The 9,737-nt window shown below is 41.2% G+C and overlaps 1 long non-coding RNA gene across 1 annotated transcript; it reads left to right on the plus strand.

Annotated features, from left to right (window-relative positions):
* Positions 1-296: 296 nt before the first annotated feature.
* Positions 297-9,441, plus strand: LOC117062218. Its single transcript, XR_004428261.1, has 3 exons — positions 297-424; positions 3,449-3,579; positions 9,401-9,441. It is a non-coding gene; the product is annotated as an uncharacterized LOC117062218 (long non-coding RNA).
* The last annotated feature ends 296 nt before the right edge of the window (positions 9,442-9,737 follow it).

Consider the following 9,737-nt stretch of genomic DNA (forward strand, 5'->3'; position numbering starts at 1 on the left):
ATACAAAAAATTAGCCGGGTGAGATGGCGGGCGCCTGTAGTCCCAGCTACTCGGGAGGCTGAGGCGAGAGAATGGCGTAAACCCGGGAGGCGGAGCTTGCAGTGAGCTGAGATCCGGCCACTGCACTCCCGCCTGGGCGACAGAGCGAGACTCCATCTCAAAAAAATAAATAAATAAATAAATAAATAAATAGATAAATAAATAAAACTACATGAGTTTGGAAACGTTGCTTTTTCCCACATTACTCACCTCCTTTATAGCACCAGCATCTTTGTTGACACAAGATCTCTTTTAGTTATGTCACAGTTTGTTGATGAATACATCACCTTTGCTTCAGTTAAATCAAGTAGGATGCAGCGACTCCAAGTCTGAGGGGTACTTCTCAGGAAGAGCAACCCCCCACAGCCATTTGCAGAGCATCGGAGTAAGTTTTACCTTCATCCCTTAGATGTGAATTTGTTATCCTCACTGTGACAATCCCTTATCCCATGACTTTTAGAAGGATTCTCAAAAAGCTAGACTCTCACATTCAACCTTGCAATTGCCTGGCTGGGTGTTATGTTTCTTTGCCTCCTATTAGAGACCCTGTCAGCATCTAAAACTAGCATTGTTTGAGGACGTTGGAGCCAGTGGTTCTTTCTCAGATAGAACTTTGTGTGTCCAAATAAATGGTTCAAAATCACCAAGCAAATAAATACTCTGGAATAAGAGAAGCCTCGTGAGGATTTGACTCTAAACTGGCTTCCTCTGTTCTGCAGTAAGAGGTTAGGAATAAAACCAAACATTGCCTGAGGTTCAGATATACTCAGAAGCCGTGAGGTGTGGCTCAGGTGTGCACTGGCAAGGTCACCATGAAGTTCAGCCAGAGCCTTTGCAAGCCTGGGCCTGAGAAGACAGACTTCTTAGATCCAGAGGGCCAGTGGAGCTGGGCTGGCCTGCTGCCACTCACAGGCAGAGACTCTGCCAGCAGAAGGGACTCTGCTGTCAGAGCCAGAGAGCCAGGGACCACATGGCTGAGGCCCAACCCCAGGTCTCCTGACTCAAAACCTCTTCCCAGGGCTTGTCCTCCTCCCTAAATATATGTGCCCCAAATTGTCACCAGATCTCAGGAAAGCACTGGCTTTGTCTGGGATAAACACCAACTCCACAGCACACCCAGTCATTACCAGATTGGCAGTTGTTGTCTAGGTCTTGTGGCTTCTTGGGGTTTTCTCGGGTGTCTCTCTCCCAAATCTTTCCCCTTTCCTTTGATTATATTCACATAAACATTGAGCTTTATAGACCTCAAGCTCTCTTAAGCATAACTCACTTTGTCCCTCTCTGGTTCCCTATGCAATTGCCCCTCCCTCTGCTGTCAGAGGCCCATCCAGCTGCTCCAGCCCTGTAGCTCCAGTGTCTCCTCCTCTCTCTTTCCCCTACTCTTTTTCTGGGAAGATCTATCTGAGAGTCCTGAAGGAGGAGACTCGAGGTTGTTCTCTTCGACAAAGAGGTCTGGGTGGATGACATAATTCACTTTACGTCTTAGAAAAATAACCTTGTGGCTCTTGGCTCTCTTGGGCTCTCATTTTGGTTGCCTAAGGGCTCTAGGCAGAAGGCCAGGGAGCCCAGCCCCAGCCTAGAGACTTGCAGGGCTCAGAGAGTTGCAGTGTCGGGGCATCGGCTGTGCCTGCCGTCCCCCCTTGCCATGGACTCTACCTGCAGAACTTCACAGCTGAGAGGCTGGCCCCGAGATTCCCCTTCATGCCTCCTAAAGCTTGCGATTGCTTAATTATACGCTGCTGCATACCAATTTCCATTTTCTCTCCTAGTGTGTTTTGACTGATAACTTTGACTTAACCTCCTGATGCCAGAAACTGTGTAAGCTACTGCTCCGGCAGCAGGAAAAGGCCGGTTCCAGGGAAGGTTGAATGCTTATTGTTCTGGATTATTTTGAGGAAAAAAAAAAAAAAAGAGGTACCTTGAAGAAAGATGAAGACAAAATATGGAAGGGTGCTGAATTTGCAAAAAGCCTAAGGGGAAAAATCTCAAATGTCCATCAGGAGTGGAATGAGTAAACAAATCATGGCATGTTCACACAATGGAATACTACCTACCAATAAACAGGAATGAACTGCAGATGCACACAGAAACATGGGTGAATCCACTAGGCATCATGATGTGTAGAAGAAAGCAGACTCGGCCAGGCGCGGTGGCTCACATCTATATCTCAGCATGCTGGGAGGCTGAGGTGGGTGGATCACTTGAGGTCAGGAGTTCAAGACTAGCCTGGCCAAGATGATGAAACTCCGTCTCTACTAAAAATGCAAAAATGAGTTGGGTGTGGTGGCGCATGCCTGTAATCCCAGCTGCTCAGGAGGCTGAGGCAGAAAATTGCTTGAACCCAAGAGGCGGAGGTTGCAGCGAGCCGAGATGGTGCCGCTGCACTCCAGCCTGGATGACAGAGTGAGAATCTGTCTCAAAAAAAAAAAGAAAAAAGAAAAAAAAGCAGGCTCAAAAGAAGACATACTACATGGTTCCATTTATATGAAGTTTTAGAACAGGCAGAAATAATCCATGTGGATAGGGGTCAGAGTAGCGGTTATTGAAGAGCAAGGGAGAATGTGGATTGGCTGGGGAGGGACACAGAGGCACTTGTGAGAGTAGCCTGCATCTCATGCACAGTGGTCATCACACCTATGCATGTGTGCAAAAATTCACCCTGCTCTTAATATTTATGCACTTTACTGCATGCATGTGATGTAGTTTGGATGTTGCCCCCTCCAAATCTCATTCTGAAATGTGACCCCCAGTGTTGGAGGTGGGGCCTAGTGGGGGGTGTTTGGGTCATGGAGGCGGATCCCTCAGGAATGGCTTGATGCCCTCTCTGCAGGAATGAGTGAGTCCTCACTCTATTAGTTCATGCTAGAGCTGGTTGTTTAAGAGAGTGGCACTCCTCCCACCGCTCTTCTTCCTCCTCCTCCTCTCTCACCTTGTGACGTGCCTACTCTCCCTTTGCCTTCTGCCATAAGTGGAAGCTTCCTGAGGCTTTACCAGATGCAGGTGCTGGTGCCATGCTTTTGTACAGCCTGCAGAACCAGCAGCCAAATATACATATTTCCTTCATAAATTGCCCATTCTCAGGTATTCCTTCGTAGCAAAACAAAACGGACTAATATGGCATGTTATACCTCAATGAAAACCTTATAAAAATAGATAAAGTCAATGAGGAGTCAGTGGAGGAGGATCCAAGGCTCAGAAAGAGAAGGAGGTATATAAGAAGCTGAGGGAAGCAAGGGAGAGCATTTCAATAACAGGGAGACATGGTGGACCAATGTAGAGAGACTCTTGGATTGGGTAACTGAGAGATTCTGTACCGACAGAAAAATTTCAACAAGATAGCTTCAACTTGAAGAAAGAGCAAGGTTAAGGGAGATTCTGGAGGCTGATTTTCTTGTTTTTGTTGTTTAAGTCTTGGAGGTGCCTGAAGATGTCTACAAGTGGAAGAAAAGAAACCACTGGAGCGGAAGGTGGGGAGGATAAAATTTGGAGCAAGATTCTCAAGGAAGCAACAAGATCCTAAGGCAAGTAAATCTGAGTTTAGTTGGGAAAAGGAGGATCATTAGAAGACCAGGAGGGAAAGAAAAGGTGGTAGTGAGGCGTCTAGCCACTCCGTATGAAGCGTTTCTGAGGGTGCTACCAGCACAGGGTGAGCACACTGCTCCATGGGAGGGATATGAGACCTTGAATACAGGAGTCGCTGTTGGGAATGTGAAATTTTTTCAACAAGAGGTCAGTACTGAAAGTGATAGAGGCCTGGAACTACAACCCGCTACACAACCGAGAAATCCCATTTTGACCAGTAACTAGCCAGGTTTGAGAACCCAAGGATTAATGCAGAGAAGGTGAGTGTGTACGGGTATTCCTCTGGGTTGGGGATTAACAATACAGATTTGACAAAAAGTTGACAATTCTTGGAAAGTAAACATGTCTCTCAGAAGGACCTGTAATGACAGAAAATGATGGCTTAATATTTGTAACATAAAAGTCCCAAGAGGAGAGGATAATGAGTGAGGAGCTGAAAAATATTTGAAAAAATTATGATTAAAAATATTTCTGAATTTGGCAAAACACATAAACTTGTAGATTTGAGAAGCTCAGAGAATCCCAAACAGAATAAGCTCAAAGAGATTCTCACTTAGAGACATCATAAGGAAACTACTGAAAACTAGAAACAAAGGAATTATCTTGAAAGCAGCAATGAAAAATGACATTGTTTATAAAATTACAATTATTTAAAGGGTTGTGGATTTCTCATCAGAAACCATAGAGGCCAGGTCAGGCACTGTGGTGTAGGCTGTAATCCCAGCACTTTGGGAGGCCGAGGTGGGCGGATCACTTGAGGTCAGGAGTTCAAGATCAGCCTGGGAAAAACCTGGGCAAAACCCTGTCTCTACTAAAAAACATGAAACTTAGCCAGACACTGTGGTATGTGCCTGTAGTCCCAGCTACTCAGGAAGCTGAGGCAGGAGAATCGCTTGAACCTGGGAGGCAGAGGTTGCAGTGAGCCAAGATTGTGCCACTGCACTCCAGCCCAGGTGACAGAGCACAGAAGCCAGAATGCAATAGAACATTTCAAAAAACCTTGTTTTGAAAAAAATTAAAGATTCATAATGTCTCGTGTTCACTTTCTCTGATTTTCCCTAGTGATTAACATCTTACCTAACTATAGTATAATATCAAAACCAGGAAATCCATATTGGTACAATGTATGTGTGTGCATGTGTGTATGAAGTTCTATGCCGTTTTTATCACAGATGTAGACTGATGCACGTTCAGCCACAATCAAGATACAGAACTGTGCCATCACAACAAAGTTCTCCCTCAAGTTGTCCCTTTAAAGTCACACCCACTGCTCTCCCATGACCCCACCTGTCACTAACCCCTGGCAACCATTACTCTGGTCTCCAGTTCTACAATTTTGTAATATTGAGCATTTTACATAAATGGCATTATACAATATGTGACCTATTGAGGATGGATTTTTTTTTCCTTCAACATAGTGCCCTTGAGATCCATCCAAGTTGTATGTATCAATAATTTGTTTCTTTGTATTATTGAGTAGTATTCCACAGTATGGATATACCACAGTTTGTTTAACCATTCTTCCATTGTAAGATATTTTGGTTGTTTCTAGGTTTGAGTTATTACATATAAAGCTGCCATGAAGAATGATATGCAGGTTTTTGTGTGAACATGTTTCTATTTCTCTGAAATAAATGTCCAAGAATATAATTGCTAGATCATATGAAAAGTGTATCCAAGTGCTATAGTGTGAATTTTGTGTCACCCCCAAAAACTTATATGTTGAAACCTAATCCCCAATGTGATGGTGTTAGGAGATTGGGCCCTAGGGAGTTAATTAGGCCTTAGGGGCAGGGCCTTTATAAATGGGATTAATGCCCTGAAGAAAGAGGTCCTAGAGAGTTGCCTTGCCTCTTCCACCACGTGAGGATACAGCGAAAGGTGCCATCTGTGAACCAGGAAACCAGCCCTCATCAGATACTAAACCTGCCAGTGCCTTAATCTCAGACTGCCTATCCCCCAGAACTGTAGGAAATAGAGGTTTCTGGTTCAAGCCACCTAGTTTATGGTATTTTGTCATAGCAGCTCAAATGGAGTAAGACACTCCTAAGAAACTGCCCAACTGCTTCCCAAAGTGGTTGTACCATTTTACATTCTCACCAGCAACATAGACCTAATTTGTTAGCATCTGGGTCAACATTTGACATAGCTCCTATTTTAAATTTTATTTTTGCTGCTCTGATAGGAGGGTGGTGATATATAATGAGAGTCTTAATTCACATTTCCTTAGTGGGCACTGGTGTTGAGCATCTTTTCATATGCTTATTTTCCATCTTTGGTAAAATGTCTTTTCATGTCTTTTGTCCAATATCTAATTAGACTGTTTATTTGTTATTGATGAGATTTAATAAAGAAAATAATTTAATTTCTTTAAATAAATTCTGAATATGAGTCCTTTATTGACTATCAGATATCAGAATTATTTGGAAATACTTTCTCCTAATCTGTGCCTTGTTTTTGCATCATCTTAGGATATTTTACCAGCAAATGTTTTTAATTTTTATAAAGTCCAATTTATCAATTTTCAGTTTATACAACATATTTTGGTACCAAGTCTAGCCTAGTAGGAGCTCCTGAAAATTTTGTCCTGTTTTTTCCTGAAAACTTTATAGCTTTACATTTTACATTTAAGTCTGTGATCCATTTTGAGTTTTGTTTTGCCTTTTTTTTTATTTATAATGTGTTAGGTATAAAGTACCTTTTTTTGTAAGCCCACACTTTCCTAGTCACTCAAGCACTGTTTGTTGAAAAGCCCATTCTTTATCCATTTTGGATCTTCATCAAAAATCATTTGGTCATATTTTTCTGGGTCTCTTTTTGGATTCTTTGTCTGTTCCACTGATCTGTGTGTCTAATCCTCTGCCAATACCAAACTGTCTTTATCACTGTTGCTAAGTAGAAAGCCTTAGACTTGAGAAGACTGGTTCTTCTCCCTTATTCTCCTTTTTTTAGAATTGCTTAGGCTAGTTTAGTTCTTTTGACTTTTCATATAAATTTTAGAATAATCTTATCTACAGAAAAGGTTGCTGGTATTTTAATGCAAATTTTGTTAAAACTTTATATGAATATAGGGAGAATTGTTGTCTTCCAATCTATGAATGTGATGGGTGTCTCTATTTATTTCAATTGCCTTTGATTTCTTTCATCAGCATTGCGTAGTTTAAGCATATAAACCCTTCAACTACATGTTTTGCTAGATTTGCACCTAAGTATTTGCTTTCTTTTTTTCTGTGTGATTGCAAATGGTATTGCATTTTTAATTTGGGTTTCCATATGTTTGTAGCTAGTATATAGAAATACAACTAATTTCATGTTGATCTTATGACTTTGCTAAGCTTATTAATTCTAGGAGTTTTTTGGTAGATTCCTTGGGATTTTCCACACACCTTTATGTAATCTGCAGATAGCAATAGTTTTAATTCTTTTCCGTCCTGTGTGTCTTTTATTTCTCTTTCTTGTCTTATTGCACTCGCTGGAACTTACAGTACTATATTAAACAGCCTTGCCTTATTCATGATCTTAGGGAGAAAGCATTACATTTTTTATCGCTAAGTATGATATTGTAGATGTTTTTATGAAGTTGAGGAAGTTTCCTTCAGCTCCAAATTTTTTAGAGTTTTCATCATGAATGAGTATTGAATTTTCTGTTTGTCCTTTTTGCAGCAATTGAAATAATGATGTGATTTTTCTTCTTTAGGCCTGTTAATATGGTGGATTACATTGACTGATTTTAGAATATTAAACCAGCCTTGTATTCCTGGGATAAACCCCACTTGGTCATGTTATATAATTATTTTTTATATTAAAGAATTCTATTTGTTAATATTTTTCTTATAGATTTTTATGTCTATATTCATGAGGGACATTGGACTATAATTTTCATTTTTATACTGTCCTTTCCTAGTTTTAGCATCAGGGTAATACTGACCTCATAAAATGAATTAGGAGATGATCTTTCCTTCCTCTACTATTTTCTGGATTATACTGTATAAAATTGGTGTTAATTGTTCTATAAACATTTGGTATAATTCTCCAGCAAAACCCCCTGAACCTATAAATTTCTTCCTATGGCTTTTAAAAATGATAAATTAATTTTCCTTAATAGTTATAAGACTATTCAAATGATCTATTTCATTTTAGATAAATTGTGGAAGTTTGTGCTTTTCAAGCAATTGGTCTATTTCATCTAAGTTGTCAAATTTACGTATCTAGAGTTATTCATAGTATTTTCTTATTAACCTTTTGATGCCTGCAGGGTCTTTAGTGATATCCCCTGATTCCTGATGTTGGCAATTTATATGTTCTTTTCTTCTTTGTCAGTCTTGCTACAGGTTAATCAACTTCATTGACCTTTTCAAGGACTAGCTTTTGTTTCGTGGATTTTCTCTATTGTTTCTTTGTTTTCATTTTCACTGCTTTCTGTTCAATCTTTTTATTTCCTTCTGCTTGCATTGGGTTTATTTTGCTCTTTTTTTTCTGGTGTCTTGAGGCCAGAGTTTAGCTTATTGATTTAAAGAATTTCCTCTTTAAACCATGGGTTACTTAGAAATGTGTTGTTTAATTTGCAGGTATCTGAGATTCTCCTGCTATGTTTCTGTTACTGATTTCTTGTTTGATTCCATTGTGGTCCAAGAACACACTCTGTATAATTTCAATTATTTTACATTTGTCAAGGCTTGTTTTACAGCCTAAGATATAATGTATCCTAGTATATGGTCTTTGGGCACATGAAAAGAATGTGTGTTCTGCAGGTTTTGGGCAGAGTGTTCTAGAAATGTCAATTAGACCCTGTTGGTTGATGATGTTCTTGAGTTCTTCCTCATCCTTGCTGATTTTCTGCTTGGTTTTATATCAGTTGTAGAGAAAGGTAGAGAAATGGTAGCAAAATGTCCAATGATAATTATGAATTTGTCTATTTTTCCTCTCAGTTCTCTTGGCTTTTACTGCACATATTTTGGGTGCCTTCTCCTTGTGGGGGGCAGCCCAAGCTCCCTGTGTGCTCTCCATTCACACTGCATGGAGGAGGGTCAGCAGCTCGTTATCTCCAGGCAGGAGCGAACGTCCTGTCTGGAGTCTGCCCTTGGCCTTCCTGACACTACCCGGGGAGCTGGGATTGGGAAGCTGAGGTCCCTAGTCCAGCTGTCTTCTTCTCTAGATCTTTCGGAGTCTTCTTATGTTTGTTGTATACAATACCTTAGTTGTACTTAGTGAGAAGAATAAGGAAAAATGAATCTACTCCATCTTTCCAGAAGCAGAAGTCTTAAAGCACTGAACTTTAAAAATCACTAATTGATCCAGTTTAGCTGTGCTACTGTGAATGGTGACCAGGGTTGGCTGATGCCTGCCTTTCAGAGGTGACACACCAGAGAGGAGTGCACAGGACACCAGCTGCAGTGTGGTGGGGTGCATCTCAAGAGTAGGTCGGACGCCGGGCCCTGCATACGATAGGTGTTCACTGGGCTCACGGGGTAGAGGAGCCAGATCTGTGAGGCCTGGAGGGTCCCACGAGGTGCCTGGACTTCAGCATGAGAGCAGAGGAGGTCATATATGGGTCATAGCTGAGGTACAGGTCAGAAACAGATGTTAGTAATGTCACTGCATTCAATGCATTGCCCACTGGGTTGGCCCCAGTTGCATCCCCAGACTGCTCAAGGCAGGAGGGAGCCACAGGAATTGAATGTGTAGAATGTGTGGTGCTGGCTTAATGCTTCCGTGCTAGCAATTTTTTTTTTCTTTTTCTTTTTTTTTTAGAAAGGGTATCACTCACTCTGTTGCCCAGACTGGAGTACAGTGGCACAATCTTGACTCACTGCAACCTCCACCTCCTGGGTTCAAGCGATTCTCGTGCCTCAGCCTCCCCAGTAACTGGGACTACAGGCATGCACCATCGTGCTCAGCTAATTTTTGTATTTTTTGGTAGAGACAGGGTTTCATCATGTTGGCCAGGCTGGTCTCAAACTCCTGACCTCAAGAACATTTGCCAAAAGTCACACTCTCACAGTCACCGACTGCCTAAAAACCACTATGTTAAAAATCAATTTGCAAAATGACAATTTCACAAATTCCCAAATCACTAAAAACTTCTTTATAGTAATTATTTACAAAATATGTAATAA

This window comes from Trachypithecus francoisi, unplaced genomic scaffold (genome assembly GCF_009764315.1).
Source record: "Trachypithecus francoisi isolate TF-2019V2 unplaced genomic scaffold, Tfra_2.0 Lachesis_group17, whole genome shotgun sequence".
Taxonomy (NCBI): domain Eukaryota; kingdom Metazoa; phylum Chordata; class Mammalia; order Primates; family Cercopithecidae; genus Trachypithecus; species Trachypithecus francoisi.